Genomic DNA, 20,359 nt, shown 5'->3' on the forward strand with positions numbered 1-20,359 from the left:
ATGGGGAGACTACGGGAAGATAAGTTATGTTTAACAAGGTCTGTTTGAACAGACTTCTCTCCTCGTTGACTTCCTGTCTCTGGTGATAAGAATGTTTCTTTGCTCCTGGTAAAAACAAAACATCTTTTACACGGAGTTTTTATCTCCTGCTTTCATGAAAAAGAGGGAAGGTCAGAGTATCCTTATTATACCTGCTGTTTTTCAAGTGTCTTTAGCTCAAAATAATCCCTATGCCAAAGGGGCATAGCTGGGGGTGGCATATTCTGCCCCCCTTCATGTCCCTTCTGCATAAAGCTACTTTGTCAGTTCCTAGATGGCAGCAATCAATGCTTCAGTCTCTACTTCTCACTTACTGACCTGTGAGGCCATCTCCTGCAGCCCGTCATATTGGGCAAATGAGCACACACATTGAAAGTGCACATACGGGTCTCTCAGGCTGATGGAGGCAGGAGCAGACCTCTTCACCCCCCCCCCCCCCAGGGCTGTCCCACGTGTAAATACGTGATCCACCTGCTCACACACCGCTGAGGTTATGCGCACCAAACAAGGTGAATAAACGCTCACAGGCACACAGACGTAAATATTCTGGGATGCCGTTTGAGGTTCACCTGTGAGTTTATCCCTCACAATAGATGGAAATAGGTAGCTCAACAGAGAACGCAAGAAAATAACCATTAAAATATTCCATTGCAATGTCCCATTCTTGGTATCTTTGTTCATAAATATAACACAGATGAGTGTGTTTTCCTTGAACAGGACAGTCACTAAATATGTATTATTGAAAGAATTTTAATATAATGACTCGCACATAATGTGACGCTTAGAAAGTCACATTCACACCTACTCCTTGCATTCTTTTGAGTCAAAGCTCTTTTGATACTGATACTCAAGTTATGGATACTCTTTATAAAAAAAGAAAATGCACATATAATTTAATGATGCTCACAAATTACTTAGAGACTATTCCTAGGACGTGGATTCCAAAAGAAGGTCTCTCAATATAGTAAAACATCCTTATTTCACAGAGGAGCAAACAGAGACCTTGTTAATTACTGGGATAAAATAAGAATTTGTGGATATGAACCCCAAATCCACAAAGTTCAGTTTGTTGCCCTTTCTACCATACCATTCTCTCTCCCTTCCTTTCATGGATGCAGAGTGATTTAATAAAAGAATGCTTAGAATACCCTAACAGCAGAAGTCACCCCGGGCTACTATGCCCTAAAACAGATATTATCATTTTTATTGATAGCTCAGGATAATTTCAGTGTCACACATCGTTCTCCTTTAAGCAGAGCAGTAACTGACCAGAATTTCCGGAACATCAGGCACTTAATTAATTGTATCCATCACTGTCTCATATATTTAAAAAAAGACTTCTCTTTTGCCAGTAGTGGAAAGTGGCAGGGCCATTTCAAGATTTCTGTAGCTTTATTTACTTGATTTTACAGCCTCACCTCATAATCATACTAAGCATATTAAAATGCATTCATGTAGCCAGGAAAGAACATTTATATGTAACTACGTAAGGGTTGGTTTGTGGTGCAAATATCTGATAGATATAACATTACCTTTGGTAAACATACAGTGATACTTTTCCTATCCTGAACCAATACTTTTTTTTTTTCACATTCAAACATTTTTCCACATCTGTGTAGAGCAACTGGTCCTTGGCACGTGCTCAAAGTACCAGTGAGGGAAGGAGTCATGACGAGAGGTGCCTATTAATTGAAAGGAATCTCCAGTGACTACAATTTAGCATAGACTGATGTCCAGAATCACTGATGATGACTATATAGAAGTGAGTATTTTCTTCTCTCAAACCTTGAATCTAAACAAGGTAATGATTGCAGGGGTCAGTCTGTAAAGGCCAGGAATCTGAAGCTAGAGACACACATGAGTCCTGAGCTAAGGGAGTCTGTTAGTCAGGGTTCTCCAGAGAAGCAGAGCGAGTGGGAGTTATGGAGGCTGCAGAGTCCCATGATCTGCCATCTGCAAGCTGGGGTCCCAGGAATGACAGGGATAGAATTTAGTCCAAGTACAAAGGCTGGAGGGCCAGGGGAGCTGATGATAGAAATCCTGGTCTGAGAGTGGGAGAAGATAAGACAAGATGTCTCAACTCAAGTAGGCAGGCAGAAAGCAAAAAGGGGCAGATTCCCCCTTCCTTGTCCTCTTGTCCTGTTCAGGCCCTTAATGGATTGTATGATGCCCACACACATGGGAAGGGCAATTTACCTTACTGAGCCCACCGATTCAAATGCCAGTCTCATCTGGAAACATCCACACATGCACACCTAGAAATAATATTTAATCTGAGAACCCTATGGTGGGTCCATCAAGTTGACATAAAAACAACCACCAGAGGGAGCAGATATAAAATACAGGAAAATCAAATACATAACTAGTCTGTTTGTTAAACAGCCCAATCATTAGCTCATACTGAGGGCAGACCCTACACATATTCATCTCTGTATTCATTGTTCATGGCAGTCAATGCATGTGTTGAAAATGTAACTCATTTGATCCCACGTTGATGTGAATGTGAAGGCACTCCACCCCAGTCTCCTTCCATGCCGTGGACACATGATGGGAACCAGGGCAGCCCAATGTCTTGGGCATGTTTTATTGAGCATTGCTTCTGCTTTACACCAAGACTAGCAGTGTCATTCACCGCCATACCTTTGAGCCTACTTAAGTTGTTTTAATGTGTTGAATTTGAATTTTTTCATCAGTAATCAACTGACGTCTCTCTTACCAGGTTGTTTCAAGGCTTAGAGATAACATACAAATTGCAACCAGAATAGGACCAGCAGAGTAGATATGCAATAAAGGATTGCTATTGCTGCTCTGTTTTTTTATATGGGGAAATTTGGCTGAGTGCAAGCTGGCTGTCTCCCCTCCAGTTGATTCTCCTCTTCTTCCTTACCCTGGAGCCATCCAGATAAAGACTACATTTCCCAGCTTCCCTTGCAGGTGATTGTGGCCTGTGGCTCAGTGCTTGCCAATGAAAAAGGGCATGTCAGGTGCAGGCAACTTTCACTCTACTTAATCAAAATCAGACCACTTGCCCAGGGCAGCCTCTTTCGTTCATGCAGGTTTGAAAATAAATCAGGGGAGAACCTAACCCTGACCATACAAATGAGCACATCATTCTAGAGAAGGGTGGAGCAACATCAGGGCAGAAAAATTGAGATTCTGGGTGAAGTTATACAGTAAGTCTTCTCCAAGGCGCAAACGAGGAAGTGGAAAAAACATTAATTATTCTGAATCCACCTATTCCATTTATTTCATGAATTTATAATTATTTTCTCATCGAAATTTGTAAAAAAAGTGTATTTTTAATTAACTTTTTGGAAGTCTAAAAACATATGGGGGGTGATATTTCTGTACTTCATCCATTTTGTTACTTTTCTTTGGACAATGATAATACAACAATGACAGAATAGACACAATGTTTGAATATTTATTATATGTGAGAAACTGTATGTATTACATGGATTAACTTGTTGAGTCTTCACAATAACCCTGAGTGTGTAGATACTATTACCATACTCATTTTACATATAAGGAAGTTAAGTCATTGACTATATTTCCAATGATAATGCAGCTTTAAAAAGAATGGAGTTAGGAACCAGAGTGTCGGGTTTCAAAAATCTTAGCTCTTCTGTTTTTAAACTCCTTTTATTTATGAACTGAATCGGAATTTTTCTCAACCTCTGCGGCAAAGGAGCCATTTCAATTTAAACAGCTCTGGTATAAAACCATTTTATGCTTTGGGTTTACATGATCTGAAGACAAGACAGAGCACCTACAAGGCGCTGAAACATATCAATATTAATCCTGATAGGAAAGTAGAATTTCTCTGTGTTGCCTCAGAAACCGGAGTAGAATACATAGTAAACTGAGTGGAAAGGAGGTTAGTTATGAAACACCCTAGTGAACAGTGCTCCCAGGAATGGCAAGCCTTGTCACAAAACTGTGAGTTACAATTCACTGTACTTGTTTAAAAATAAGACGAATATCTAGCATGGTTTCATCTTTTTTTATTACTAATATCTGCTTTCTATTTAAAGATATATTTCTTTAATTATACACCATGTATATATGTGTGTGTGTGTGTGTGATATTAATGTATAATTCTTTATAAATAGATCTGATTCATTTAGATCGTTCAGAATTCCTTAGCTAAAACACTGATAGACCAGGATTTCTACTTATCCTTGAGTTTTATACGTATTAGGAAAAATATATGTTTGTTTGCAGTATTGCCCAATTCATCACACTACGTATTAGTACAGGGGCATTTTTGTAGCTTTTCATGTGCCTTGAATATAGTAGATATAAGAAGAACTCAAACTTCATGGTAGACATCACAAGAGCTTGTACATGCGAGAAAATAATTGTTCACAGTCTCAGCCTAAAACCCAAGGTTTATTTTTGTTCATTTCTTTTACTGATAAACGTCTAATTGCATGTAGCATCTCTCTGTCTCTATATCAGATCCTTCTCAACTGTACATTAATATGGGATAATGGAAGGATAACTGTTGAAAACATACACACTTGCTATTATTATCATTTTGTAACATATGGCAATTGTTTTGTCTCTGAATAGTATATAGTCTCAAAGCACACAAAATGACACTTAAGGGCTTTATAATATCTTGAAAACCCACAGGAAGTCACTGACAGAAGAAGATAGCTTCCATCATCCTACTAAAAGTTTTTAAGTATCCACTGGAATAAATTCTATAAATGTATTTATTTATTTATCAATGGACATTTCTGTCACAGTCAAGAGATAAAGTGGAGACAATAACATGATGCACACATTCGTTTTCCAAAGTGCCCCCCTTCCTGTTTCAAAAGAATGATTAACTTCCCATGAGAACTCTTGTTAAATTATAACCGTAGGGTATAAAGGAACCGCAGCCCATCAGTAAGGTCATGTGAACTTTGCCCTGATCTTCACCTCTATTATTGACCACTCAAACCACGGAAGTCTGTTTTCCAATTAAGACCTGAAGGCAAATGAGAAAAGATACAAGGATCAAAGGGGACTGCAGCTGAAGTCCTCATTTCTGCAGACCTTTGGAAATGGGGTGGTGGGTGGGGACACTTGCCAAGATGGCAGCAGCTGCATCAGCACAAGGGCACGTTATTGCAGTTGACTGCCTTTTTTTCTCTGGCAGGATAATTACGTTCGTTTGGGACCCTCCGCCCCACCCTTCTTCCCCAGCCATACAGAATGGAGCTTTAATTATTGCAGCAAAGTAATTGAATTTCTTCTCACTAGTGAGGGAGATATACAGCATGTGTCTCTGTTTTCTTATATTTTGAACAGCCATCCTCCTTTTACCTAAGTGCTTTACACACACACACACACACACACACACACACACACACACACAAAATCAAATTTATTTTATTCAAGTGCCTTTTGTCAGGTTGAACTCGATCAATAAAATAACTAATAGCCAAAAAATGTTCAGTCTTCTTTTAGGACTTTGAACTATAAATACTTGTGAATCATGACTACATACATTCATTGTATAGCTTTATGAACTCATGTGAATTTCTTCACTAATTCTGATAGAATTATTTATGTCATGGAGTTATTTTGCCACGGAGTTATAGCATATATAAATAAATCATTTTTATAGTTTAAATTATGGCCTCTTAATAATAAAGAGAATTGATGACTTTTGGGTAAGAAGTTTTCCTTTAAAATTTTTAAGTGTGCATTTAAATTTTTAATAAATGGCTCTGACTGTTTATGTTTCCTGCTTCAGCATTTGTCAGAATCCTTTCAGTGGAATTTAATAAATTTGTGATAAGTCTTATTGAGTGTTTGAGATTTTAGCTCTGTTCATCACACTGTCAGAGGGATGTCTCCAGTAAAAGGAGGTATTTTTGTGTGAGATGTTTTAATTTCAAGGAGATAATCCACAAATTGATTTAAAATACTTGCTTTTGCATATAAACTCTTTGGGTTCGTGGTGATGTGCAAAATATCTTCCTACTTCCTACTTCCTACTTACAAAACAGCCTGTTTTTATTTAATATTTTGCATTCTCAGATCAGTGGAATAGGTGCCCCACATAGATCATTGCTTTGGGAAAACATCCCTAAACTACAAATCAATCACATGGGTGCGAAAGTTTGATAATGTGAAAAGGCCAAAAGATTCCTCTCAGACCTGGCCACCGTAAGGCAATCTTTGGTTTCTCGTTAGTCAGTAAGAAGTAGGTTGCAAAAGGGATGAACTGATGAATTGCTTGATTTTATTTAGTAGTCCTGGGGGTTCTCCCTGATGGCTGTTGCTACAAAACCAGAGCAGAGAATCTTTCTATCTTGATTCTGCAGAATATAATATATGCTATTTGAACCATTCTGTTAAACAGGCAAAACTCCTGGGGTATTTATAAACATCTATATTTTTATTTCCTGTCATTCTTTAAAATTGGCTTAGTGGGGTTGGCTCTTTCCTTGACCCTACATGTGAACTCAGAAAATTCCACTCAATTTTTTTGGCCATATTTATGTGATAGTATCTCAAGCCAGCAATAACCAAATGAAGCTTCATGTAGTAAGCAGGTCTCTGGTTCTTTCTTTTCACTCTCCCTCAACTCAGTCCTAATGTAGATGTGAAGCCTGCCTTGCTCACTGCCGTTTATGGCTCACCCAGATTTGGAGGTGAGAGTCGTGCGTTTGCTAGGGCCTGAATGTTATGTCCCCCCCAAATTCATATGCAGAAATCTTAATGCCCAGTGTGATAGTATTAGGGGTGGAGGCTTCGGGGATGATTAGGTCATGAGAGTGGAGCTCTCAAGAATGGGATTAATGTTCTTGGAAAGGAGCCCCTGAAGAGCTCCCTAGGCTCCTTCACATATGAGAGCACAACGAGACGCCTCTGGCTATGAACCAGTTAGAGGGTCCTCACAAGAAGGTGACCGTGCTGGCCCTTTGTCTTGGACTTCCCGTTCTGCAGAACTGTAAGAAATAAACTTTTGTTGTTGGTAAACTACCCACTCTGTGTTTTTTCTTGTAGCATTTCATAAGGCAGGGTGGGTCAGAGAGAAGAATTTATCGATACCATGATTCTCGGTGAAAAGCTAGCTTTGCCAAACTGCTTTTTGGATATTTGAAGCTGATTTTCCCTTGCGAAGTTTCTCATGGCTCCTTTGTGGACTCCCACATGATTTGGGATCTCTAATCTTGCCGGTGACTCGCGTAAATGAATCTCTGTTTCATCTTGTCACAACCTCTTTCTCAGCGCAAGGATTCCCTTTGACACCTTCTTGGAGAAAACCTGAGGTGGTTCTCTAGAAGTCCCGTCTCTCATGAGGAGGCTTTTGTTGTTTTTAATCCATGAAAATCCCTGCTGCGACCTCTTCTCTAACAAGCTGCTCAGTGAAGCAGCAGTCTTCCTTTTGCTCCACCAGTAGAGTAGCTGGCCAGTCAGTTGCTTGACTTTTGATTTCCCAGATGTTTAGATTTCCATTGAGTATGTTGCATTGCTCTTTGAGGGACCTTGAAGACCACCTTATAAAGCTTGAGGTCATCAGGAAGGATGGGGAATTCATTTGGTGATAAGACTAAACACTCTGGTAACTGACTCCAAAGATGGAAGACATTTTTGTTCGAAAGCCTCTAAATCAGGAGGTTTAGAGTTTCATACTAAGTTTTTCATTTTTTAAAAAAAACTATATTTTCCAATTCTGTATATGATCTAGTATCTACTTTTGAATGTGGTGTCTGTTGTTTGTGATCCTTCAGTCGATGCTTCTCTCTTCCCATAGAATCCTATGCATGAGATGATGGTGAGCATTTTCCACTTTCTCCTTGTTGCAGGCTGAATTGTTTTCCCCTTCTAGATATGTTGAAGTCTTAACCCTGGTACCTGTGAATATGACCTTATTTGGAAATAGGGTCATTGCAGAGGTAATTAAGATGATGTCATACTGGGGTAGATGGGACCTTAATCCCATATGACTGTGTTCCTCATAGGAGTAGAGACACGGAGACGGAGGCACAGAGGGAACAGCCACGTGGAGGTGGAGGCAGAGGTTGGAGTTCTGCAGCTATGAGCCAAGGAATGGTGAGGACTAGGAGACAAAAACTAGGAGAGAGAGCATGGCTCTGCCAGCATTTTGACTTCAGACTTCTCACCTCAAAACTGTGAGTATTTTAAGACCCCAGTTTATCGCAGTATGCCACAAGAGTAATAAGAAACTAAAATTCCTCTTGAAAACGTTTAATGTATGCATGCACATGCGACACCATCACCACCATCTCAGCTTTATACATATGTGCAAACTCATCAAGGTGTATACATTAAAAGTGTGCAATTTTTGCTATATCAGTTATACGTTGATAAAGTATTGAAAGAAACACATTTAATATATGCTATTATCGGGTCTTTAGTGTAGCCATGTGTTGGCCAACCATGAGGAATGAGACTTGACAGAAAAATACATTCATCACCTTGATATCTAGCTCAAAAGCTGGATGTATTGGTTGAAAAGTTGGATAATTCCTTGGCTAGAAAGTCAATCATTTTATTTTTCTTTTTGGTGCAAGATGTTTACATGGTATGTATGGCGTCAGTTTTGAGAAGTAAATGGGAAGATGGGCTTGTGTAAATGTCTGTGAGTTAGGGAATGCGAGGTTATCAGCTATTTTTGTACACTCAAGACTCCTTCTCCTTTCTTTTGCATAAAAGTATCCTAATTTTGCTTTAGAAAACTTCTTTGCCGTTTTTTCACTATATGTATGTATCTTATGTTGGGTTCATTCTGATTTGAATTTTGAGGATAGGAACATGACCTTAGGCCTGGCTAATCGGAAAACCATATCTCTGTGCTTTAGAAATGGATTAAAAAATACATGTCTGAAGCTGGGCAGGTTGGATACCCTCACACAATGTGGGTGGTATTAGCTGGAAGTCGTATTCTCTCAATGCATGAGTTACTAAGCTGTTGGGATGTATAATAGTGACAAGCTTTGCATGTCCACAAATGGAATCAACACAGGAAAAGGTATCACTAAGATATAGTGAAGACAATGTCTTTATAACAATGTTCAAACCTAAGATTCGATAATGCTGGAGACCTCATATTTCTGAGTTAGAGAGCCAAAAACTCATGCTTTGCTTCGCCTTCCCTTCTGTAATTAGGGGTGAACGATTTGTGTTCTTATCTATTGTAAATCACCACATGTGTACCCATCATGTGAGGGGAAGCAATGTCCTGAGTGTTGCTTGACAGACATTCCTGAGTTAACGCTACAAATGTGTTGGCTTTAAAGTCCAGTGTACTAAGAGTCATAGTTTTTTATCAAGCATTTCCTTGAGATAAACAAAAAATCCTCTATAAATTTTATGTATGTTAGATTTCAGGGTTTTTTAATATTAAATTTTAATAGAATTTCTTTCTAAGTGAAAGGAATGTATGGCACAAATATTATGTTTGTGACACTTGTATATACATTCCTTATTAATCTTGAAACTTTGAAACACTTAAAGTGTCACCTCTATATTTTTAAAGCATAATTCATGTAATCTCTCTAATAGTTTGAATTTGTTTTATATGACATACTAATTTCACTTTGTTCATGCACTGAAATGCTTAATATTACCAGATTACCTCAAAACATGTTTATTGTAACATATCAAATACATTTCGTATTTATTTAATGAGCTTAATGAAGAATGACCAAAACAGTTTTATTTTATATTTACATATATTTTAACTGTTTTTATTATACATTAAGATGTTCATTTGAGCAAATAATTATTCAAAGAATAAATTTTAAATAGACTTTTAACCTTAAAAACAGTAGACTCGTATACAAATAAACCAGATGTCAGAAAAATCATTCTTTCTCTAGAACCACAGCTATATTCACATGCACACTCATATATTTGAAGACAAATACATGGGCTATTTCTTCTATATTTATCACTTAGAATTAAAAAAAAAAACTTAGGCAAATAATTTTTTTGTTTCACTTTAAAAAAAGGACATGAAATTAATGAAGTATGCATATTGTAATAAAAAACATATAACCTTATACACTAAAATTATAGACTTTTTTACATAGTGTATTTGTTTTTTAAAAATGTCACTTCCCACAGAGTGAAAACATACCAACCGTAGAAGCACAGTGTTTATTCATCAGTATTTCAATGGCAATTGTATGAAATTTATTTAGAATTTTTTATTTTATCCCTTTAATTTTTCTCACTCTTACTGAAAACATTAGGCAGCAGCTACCTGCACATCTTCTAATTGTTTTTCTAAGGCACAGTTATGCCTGTTTAATTGTACACACATTCCCAGAGTCTAATTTATTTTTGACCTTAGATATCTGTTAGCAAAAAAAGTCAATAAGTTGTACAGTCAAATTATGATATAGTCTAGAATGAAAAAGTCAGCCATAAAAAGAATTATGCCATTGTTTTGTTTTTTAAGATATAGATTTTTCTAATGCTTCTAAGATATTTGGAGAATATTGCTGCCAAATGAAATAAGCCATAGCAGATCAATATTTTAGGTAAATAGCCTTAAATCATTTGGTGTAATTGGATTTTAAGAACAGTAAAAATAATCAGATTTAGAATGCTTAGGTACTTGGCTGTTTAAAAGCCTGGCCCTAGTACATCTGAGCATTTTACTTTAAAACCCAATAACTGGGGAGAATTTTAATTCATTGCTTTTATGGTAGCCTAGGACACTTCATTCAAATAATTGATTTCTGTAAATGGAAAAAAATTGGCTCAATTAATTGATGAAATTTGAACTAATTTTGGGCCTTTGGACCAGGAAGGATTTAAGAAACTAACAGTGAGAACTGTGTTTTTGAAAGGAAAAGTATAAACCCCTCAAAATTGCTGACAAGTGCTTCTTAAACACTGTGGTGATTACCTTCGTATTAGCACTAGATATTAGTAGTCGAACTGAGAAAATTCATACTGAGCAAGTTCAGTTAGCTCAAAGTTTTATTGTGCTTGCTATGAGTTATGGTATCTAGTAATATCTAAATACGTTGAGAGCACTTACAAGTATCTGCCTGGCGTTTTGCTAAGCGCTTTCTGTTTGTTCTCAACTTTTCCAACATTACTTTGGAGACAGCGCAGCATTATTACCTCGTTCTGCCATGCATTCAGTTTTTGATGCAGTTTAGAAGATAGTAAATGGTTGAGGCAGGCTCTGAAACCAGAAAACCCGTGTTCTTAGTTATTATGTCCTTGATCGCTGTCCTGTAATACCATTCGCCTTTTATATTACATTTAATATTGTAAATAGTAGAGAATTTTTCCCTGGCCTCAAGAAATGTGTTATCCATTTGAAGAATTTACAATAATATAGTCTCATGAGGGCACTTGGCAAAAGTCTGCTATTTCATGATGTGGAAAAGGAGTGAGCCTGGAAAATGGTGGCTACCCTCTACGCACAGGGTGATGAGCCCAGAAGGCACAAAGGCTTGTCTAGAGTAGATCAGGAAGGGTGTGTTAGAACTTACCCTCCCCGGTCAAGAGTCCTACCAAGCTCACCTCTGGAATGAGGTCAGGTGAAACTAGTCAAGGGTATTGATCTCAATTCTTCAGCTTTGTAGCATCTCATTTTGCTTCTTTCCAACTCCCTTCTGCTTTATTATACCAGATACATAGTTCCAAATGGCCTGAGGTTAACAGATAAAAGTCATGACAAACCTGGGATAGAAAGGGTATTGGAAGAAAAGCCAGAGAAAGGGAAGCAGCCGTTGCAAAGGGCCCATTAAAAAATCAAGAACTATCCATGGTGAGACTATTAAGCCCGATGCATGATTCTTGCTGTCATGCCACGGATCACTCTAAGAAAAAAAAAATCATCCTGAAGGATCTGAGTGCATACTCCTTTAAGGCTGACACTGAAAATTCTTTAAAAGCATAACTTTCTCATCAGCAAAGCACATGTTTTAGTTTTGGAGTCATCTTATGCACATATAAAATAAATAACTAATCCCATGCTCACTTACTCCTTTTCATGGGCAAGTGCCCAGTTTTGCAAGAAATAGCCTCTAGCAGGTGAAAAGAATTTTTTTTTTACAAGCTAGTAGAGAGAAAAGAATTTATTAGTAGTGTAAATTTTTGGAAGTATATATTAGACATATACAGATGACGGCCATTTTGAATATAAGCCTGATCTTTAATGCCAAGTTGTTGTCATCAAATAATTTTTACCCATCACCAGAAAGTTCAGGAGCTGACATTTTCTACAATCATGTGGAAATGTCACAGAATCCCAGCATATTTCAGAAGGTAAATTTGAAGACCTCAGTTTCCGCTATCATGTGAAGGACAGTGCTATCAACCGAATGTTTGTGACCCCCCAAATTATTATGTTGGAATCCTAACCCCCAGTGCTGTGGTATTAGGAGGTGGGGGACTTGAATATGATTAGGTCACAAATGGGATTTGTGCTGTTTTAAAACAGACCCCAGAGAACTCCCTCACTCATTCCTCCACGTGAGAAAGTGGCCCTCTATGAAGCAGGAAGCAGGATCAGACACCAAATGTTCTGGCCCCTTGATCTTGGAATTCCTAGTCTCCAGGACGGTGAGAGATAAATTTTTGTTGTGGATAAGCCACCCAGTCTGTCGTATTCCATTTTAGCCACCCTAATGGACTAAGGCGGACAGTGACCTCAGTCTACGGTTTTCTATCAGTAAGCCCTAAGTCCCTCAGATGACTTGGATTTAATGAATAGTGTTCACAAATCTGTGTGGTTTATAAGAGTTCTCAAGTTTCATATTAAAATTTAATTAGAGAAATGACGCACACTTTTGTAAAATATGTATACAGGACTGGTATTTGCTAATGATTCAATTTCTTCTGTATTCTTTGGTGTTTAAAATAACACATTTACAGGTCTTCTAAAGCAATGAAAAAGTAAAATTCTCCCCTCCCCCAAAATTCAAAAGACCTCCACAAAGCATCCAGGGCTATGCTTTTTCTAGCATCAGGATGGTCTTTGTAAGCTGCAGTGTCCTCAGTATCAATAATGGAAAACTAAGTATGTGGGAAAATTTTGGTAGGACGGGGCTGTAAATTACAGTATATCCATCAAGATAGTGGCTACCAGAGAGGACCCCATATTGTTAGCCAGAGGCCTTTCCCCAAGTGTCTATCGTAATCTATTCACTGTGTAACATATACTAGCATGTTGAGCATTGCAATATTAAGTCCATTTTTTAAAATCAGTAAGTGATGTCAGAATATCAGCCAGTTTTATTTTTTCTTACATATGATTTCTCTACCTTGAACATTTCTTTGTCAGACAGTTTTTTGTCATTTTAAAGCAAAATTCTGATTCTATGTATTATGAAAATCATGGTGTTTCTCATGAGAGCCACAATGTCTTGAATGCACTGAGACTCTTTTTAAATGGATTCTCAGAGTATCAGTATTTTCTGAAACAGCCTAAAGCAACATTTTACACACACACACACACACACACACACAAACTCCCTTTTGATGTTCGCTATTGAATAGGAAGAATGGAACAGGTGCTGTGTGCTATGTCAAGTACATTTGGTGTACCCTGATATACATTAGTTTCTGTTGTATTCACAATTATTATAATTAAAAAGAGATAACCATATATATGTTTAATATATGTCAAAATCTTACAGAAATAGATACAAGAAAATATGGAAAAAATGTATTGAACTCTACTACTCCAAAGTGATTTGGAGTATTCAACACTATCATCCACATTTCATGGATTGAAAAATGGTACAAAAACAATGGTAACTAATTCAGAGATTCACAGCTGATAAAGCAACAGAGGTGGGATTCACAGCCTAGTCAAATGAGTGACCTTTCTAATCCAGGAAGTTAGATGGCTGGACATATCACAGTAAATGACTGAGCAAAGAGCCTTAGGACCCAGCAGAGGGGAATAATAACCCCCACCCCACCCCCCAGAAGATCAGAGAACTGCCTTTGGAAGTCAGTATCTCATCTAAATTTTGAAGGATGAGTCCAGATTTGATAATCAGATAATTCAAGAAGAGGACTTTGTAGGTTAAGGAGATGGCACGGGAATAAATAGGAAGACACAACATTAATGTGTTGGAGGAGGTCCTGTGGTAGAATGTAATTTTGGCTGAAGTATAGAGGTAATGAGGTCAGGAGGGGTGGGTGAGGGAGGGCCACCTCACGTGCTGGGGAAAGGGCTTGACAGCTGAAGAAGGGAGTTCAAAATGACTGTTTAAGCAGTCATGGAAGGATTTTAGGTAGAATTGATATGAACTGCTTCGCAGAGATACCCTTTCACTGGGTCTTATTTTTATGGGGGGGGAGAGGTATTTGGCATATTGCCCCATGGGTGACAAGGGTTTGATTTTTTAAAGGCTGACATGGGTGGATTGCTAAGATTCACTGTATTCATCCCCATACATACTCCCCCACCCCCTGCCCTATTGTGCTTTAAGAGCCAGCAGCTGTAGCAATTGTGTTTGCTCTGTAAATCCAAACTTTCTACTAAATGGGCTATTCCAGGGGATAGGCTTGAGTAGCAGATATAAATAAATACATTTTGGTGAATATCTAAATCCATTTCTTTAAAAATTGTATGAGTATTAAGGTTGGCTTTCATATTTTCCTTAGTTTCTCTCCTCTTTTTGAACTTTCAGTTGGTTCCAAACCCTGAGAGGGAAGAAGGTTGTTGGCTGTTTCCCTTCGAGTAAAATCTTGAATTGCTTCTCTTAGGAAATTGACCCAAGCAGGAGAACAGAACATAGTTTGAAATATAAATAAATCAGTAGCAGTGAGACCGTAGGAGAGAATACTGCATGAAGGAGCTGTGAGAATAGAAATAAATTAAAAATTATAAAACACATTAAGAGATTGAATCAGCAAGCATTCACATTGGAAAGAGGAAGAACCAACTGCACTGGATCAAACAACATGGCTTTATAATTTATGAAGGTGCCCAAAAACTTTACCCAATTTGGGCCTGAATCTACAGCTTTCTCAATCACTGACATGGGTCCTAATGAAAAGAAAAAGGTAAAGCAAGTGTGTTTTGTTTGTTATGTTTCATTTTCCTTATATTAGAGAATTAGAGAAGAGAAAGAGGGTACCCCACCAGGATTAATGTTGCAGTGTATGTTTGAACATCAAGTAATATCCTGTGGGCACTATCTACCATATATCAGGATGAATATTCTTCTAAATAACTGGAACAATTTGCCCAAGCCCGTTTTTGGTGGGTAATTCCAAACCTAGTCCTTAGACACTTTATCTGATTATTGACATCAAAGAAAATACAAAGGAGAATTATATCAATCAGTCAATCAATTAATTAGTGTAATTCCCCTTTGTATTTTAATTTAATTTAATTAATTACTATCTTACATTTTGTTATACGTTTCTCTCCCAAGATTGTAAGTATCCAGCTTTACAAAGACATTCAGTGAGGTTCATGGCTTCTGTCATGTGGATGGTGCTTTATGAAACTGTGATTAAACTAAGATGTTCCAAACAGAAGTGGAATTAAATTTTATTTGGTATGTAACACTGGGAACTTTCTATGTGTCACTGCATTTAATCACAAAATGAGGCATTATTAAATGTAGTGAAACAGGCTAGGAGTTACTAAGTGAATGGCCCAAGTTTACGAGCTCCTCTCAATATGGACACAAAATACTGATGCTGAAAATACTAGTGAGATGAGTGACTGGGTCAAATCAGGTATTTCATTTTAATTTCTTTGTTTCTTTCATCTATTAATATTGCATAACACTGAAATCCTTCTAAAATGTCAGCAGCATGAGCCTAAAGAGCTCTCTCAAGTTGCCTCAGCGAAAATTTTGGAACTGCTGTAATCTGCCTAGATTTTTGGGGTGACTTTCAGTGGCATTTCATAATCATGAAAAGCACATTAGAAATAATTTTTCTTATGCCAACAATAGCCTGTCGGTCTGTACAGTCGACTAGCCAGAGAGGCCAGACAGGGGGATTCAGAACCAAGACTACAATCCAGGTAGAATCTTCTGACTGTGTGGAGGGACCAGAAGGATACAGACGCAGGGAGGCATACGTGGTATATATGTCTGAAAGGCAGAGCCACATCAGAAGATGGGATTAGGAAGAAAAGAAAGGCAAGAAGGAGTAGGTACCACCAGACACTGACTGAGACAGAAACCAGCGTATTTAGGCCTAAGCAGGGCTGGCTGTGTAATTTGTGGGACCCAGTGCAAAATGAAAATACAAGGCCTTTTGTTCAAGACATTGAGAAAAGAGTGCTGTAAAAGATGCTAAAATACAAAGGTTTCCCTTTCTTCCAAGGTTTCTCTCTTGACTTACCATTACTGGTTTTATTTGGTATTTACTCTCATTCTAAGTACGTTATTAAATTACTAGCAAGTCTTGTTCCATTATTCTTTATAGTGTGCAGTGTTAATTCTAAATACAAATATAAGTGCATTCAACTCATCTGTGGAAGCACCAAAATGACAGTTTGTACGTGATAGCTCATTCCCAGAGGAGTGAATTCCTCTAGCTAGCCAGAGCTGACAAGTCCAAGGTATACTCGGGGAGGACGGAGGAAGGAATAGCTGTTTTGGGCCAGGCGCAGAGACATCCTGAGGGGTGCTGCCTTGGGCATGGGGGTACAGGGATGCAGGCCCTCACAGCTGCCCTGGATGCCCGACCTGTGATTAGAGGCCCCTGGAGGGGGATAGCTAAGACCTGAGAGCACCAGCTTCTGCCTTCCGAGAGTCACCAGCCAGCCTGATGCCTAAACCTCCTGGGGCTGACTCTGGGGAATTGAAGGCAGTCATCCCCTCCCCACAGCCCCTACCTACTGCAGAAGGGCTAACTCCTCGTGGCCTCTGATTGCCTCCTGGATGCACCTGGAGTGGAGTTGCCAGCAGTAGGTGGCAATGACCACCCCCAAATCCTCCCTGAGACAGCCTGGAGCTCAGTACGACTCTGGACTCTGACCCAGGTCCCCTGAGTTGCACTCACACCCGGGCCCCCATCGTGGAGTGAAGGGCCAAGGTGGAAGGTGGACTCGTCCCTTTTGTCCTCCCCCTACAGCAGAAAGGAAGAGCGCTAGTCTCAGGTGCGGTACTAGAAAGCAGGGGGGTGGGCAACTGAAAATGTACACTGGGTGGCTGGGAGGTAGGACCATATATGATCTGAGACTCCATGTCTCCCCCACCCGCTACTCCAACTATGTTTAATTGTGCCGCTGGAATTCACTTTCAAAGCACAAAGTCAGTAAGAATTTCAAGGCAATAACAATAGGGTATTAAACCAAGCACTGGACCCTTCTAAGTTGGGGCCCTGTGTGACTGCAGAGCTCCCATGCCCATGAAGCCAGCCCTGGGCGCAGGGTAAGCCAGGTAATGTTTAATGGACACACATGTACGAAAAAGTCAAGTAGATCTTCTGGCAAGTGTCGGGGACCCAGGTTGAGAGACCAGACACCAGGAAATACGCATCCGTGCAGCAATACCTACTTCCTCTTTCACGGTCTCTAAGTGAGTTCTTACTATCTCAGCCAAACCATCTGTCGTGTTTATACTTCCCTTACTGTGTCTATGATAGGTTTTGGTACCATAGTTCAGTTGCCAGAGCTGGCCCCACTGTTGTGTATAAAAACGATCACCTTCTCAGGTTTAAATTACTGTGAAGTTAGGAGGCCAGGCAGCACATTACACGTCGTGTGGCAAGACCACGTAATCCAAGAAGACTTTCAGAAATTCTAATGCACACCCGCAAATTAGCTACATTTCTTTCCCTTGTTTTGTATCAGTGAACTAACAGAGCACATATTCCAAAGCATATTGAAACTATGGTGAGAGACACTATGGAAAATACAAGAGTTTATGTTTTCAAGACTATTAATAGCCCATTAAAGTGATAGTTTATCAAAAACGAAATAATTACATCAGTGTTCAATTAGTTCAACAAATATTTGTGAAGTGCAGTTGGCTGGAGAGAGTACTGTGGGGAAACAGAAAGATAAAGAACATACAATCACCATCCTCCTGAAGTTTAATATGTTTACCCTCTACGTTTATGTAGTGGAAATATAAAAATTGTATGTATTTTGTAAAAACTGCTTTCAAAAATCACAGAAAGGAGTATCCATGGAGAAACCAGATATAGTTAAATGCAATGTTTTTATAATTTTTTTTGATAACTTGATTTTTTTTTTTTAATCCCTACTGGCACACCTACTTTAAAAGCTTCTAGCAGTGGATGCAGGACCTTGGGGAAACTACACGGTGTACTCTGACTCAGCTGAATGTTTGTATGTCTGTGACATTAATTTTCAGTCAATACTGAACATCACTCTAAAGGGAGAAGACACTTTTCTAGAATGATAATAAGGAACTTGCACATCGTGGTTGGAGAGTCGGAGCATCTGTACTGTATTTCCTTTGGGCTGGTCCTCGGGGTGCTCTATGGGTATTACTAATTCTGTCCTCTTTTCCCATCTCCACCCAGACCCTTCTCTTGACACTGACTCAGTGTGGGGTCACTGACAGTCCCTTGCAGCTTGGACCTGACGTAACAGTCCCCGTTAACGGGGAAACTAGTCACAGCTCTGCCTGTTCAGCTAGTGGCTATTTATCAGAACAGTTTGCTAAGTAAATGGGTTTTTTTTATACAGTGTTCAGAGGGACTGTTTAACTACTTTAAAATGGACTATCTGCAAGCCTGTGAATGCAGAAATGGTACACTATGCAAGTTAATTAAAATTATTCTTCATTCCTTATTCATAGTAGTGGCTTTAATTGGCCGCGTTTAATTTCTTTTATATATTTTTAAACCTACAATTTAGAAAATTTATGAAAATGTAGGTGACGATTGTGTACTTTATTATGATTATGTGTATTATCTTGTGCATAAATTCATAGAACAAAAAATACTTCAAATTTAATTATTTGCCCTAACAAGGTGAATTACCAAATGTCAAATGAAACTAATAAACACAGGCGTCTGAGATCACAAAGCTATATAGAAATCTGAATTGCTTTTTCATACAAAATGTTAATTATTTTCCGCTAACATTGATAGCATATTCCCTCAGCTACTTCAAAATATTTTTAAAAAAATTTAAAATGCATTTGAAAAGTGGAAGAGTGAATACATGGTCAAGGGAAGAGAATAAACTACAGTTTAGTCACTTACTTTTAACATCCAGAGACAAATGGCAGGTGGCTTTGATTTCATCTGGGCATTAATAAAGTTTTGAGGAAGTTAGCACCACCTCCTAACTGGATGCCAGGGGTCTGTCACACTCAAACTCCTCACTACGTTGTCCCTCTTCTGTCCATGTTGATTTTTATCTAGGAATGACTGAGTGACTTTCCCACCAGCAAGTTACACCTTTCAGCATGTTGAGTATTCTTTGAGATGTCTCAAAGACTTAGGCTAAATTGTCTTTTCCTGTTTTATCACTGTAATGGATTTTCTGGTGCGATATCATTCACGTTATCTTTTAATTTCTTAGCGCCATGGGGCACAAGCTGTCTGTGAATTGTGTCTGTCATGAACGCCTCAGACAGAAAAGACTGTGGCTCGGGACAGTTGCCACAAAGAAGCTTTAGTTCTGCCATCACTCTGTTTAACAGAAATGAGGGCAAGGGCTTAACGTTTTTAGATGCCATCCGAATTGGAAAATGTAGAGGACCACTTCCAGCATCATATCAATGAAAGGAAATTTAGGATATTGAAAGGACCTTACCTGGTGATGATACGTCTTGCAGAAATATACAATGAAATAAAAGTAGCATTCCAAATGAACACTAAGCCTGTGTGGGAAGAATGTTATGCAGTTTCTTGCTCTATAATTATGTAATGGGAAGCAGTGGGGGCATCCGTTTGCTTTTATTTATTTATTTTTAATCTACAAAAGCTAATGGTTTTTCCCTTTAAAGCTTAAAAAGGCAGATGCACATCATCCATCACTACAAAACTTTTCAGCATCTTTTTGGAGCCACACAACTATATTTCTAAATACGTATCCTAGTTTCAGAATCATTAATATCTTAATCTCACTATATTTAGATCTAAGTCATAGTTTTTATAAACCATTATAGCTATAATTATATATACATACATATAAAAAACATTTTTTTACCTGAAACTGGAGCATTCTACACTAGCATTCAGTAATGGATTTTCCATTGCCAACTTGGTAATAAATATTTGGGTTTTCATGTGGTTGGGCTGAACATGTATAATGTTCAAACAACGAAGAGATTGCTCATTAGATGTCACTTTATGTAAACTCTAACGAAGCAGATGATCTACAACACAATTCATTTGTTAATAGAGCTATAATGCAATC

Source organism: Camelus ferus, chromosome 10 (genome assembly GCF_009834535.1).
Source record: "Camelus ferus isolate YT-003-E chromosome 10, BCGSAC_Cfer_1.0, whole genome shotgun sequence".
Taxonomy (NCBI): domain Eukaryota; kingdom Metazoa; phylum Chordata; class Mammalia; order Artiodactyla; family Camelidae; genus Camelus; species Camelus ferus.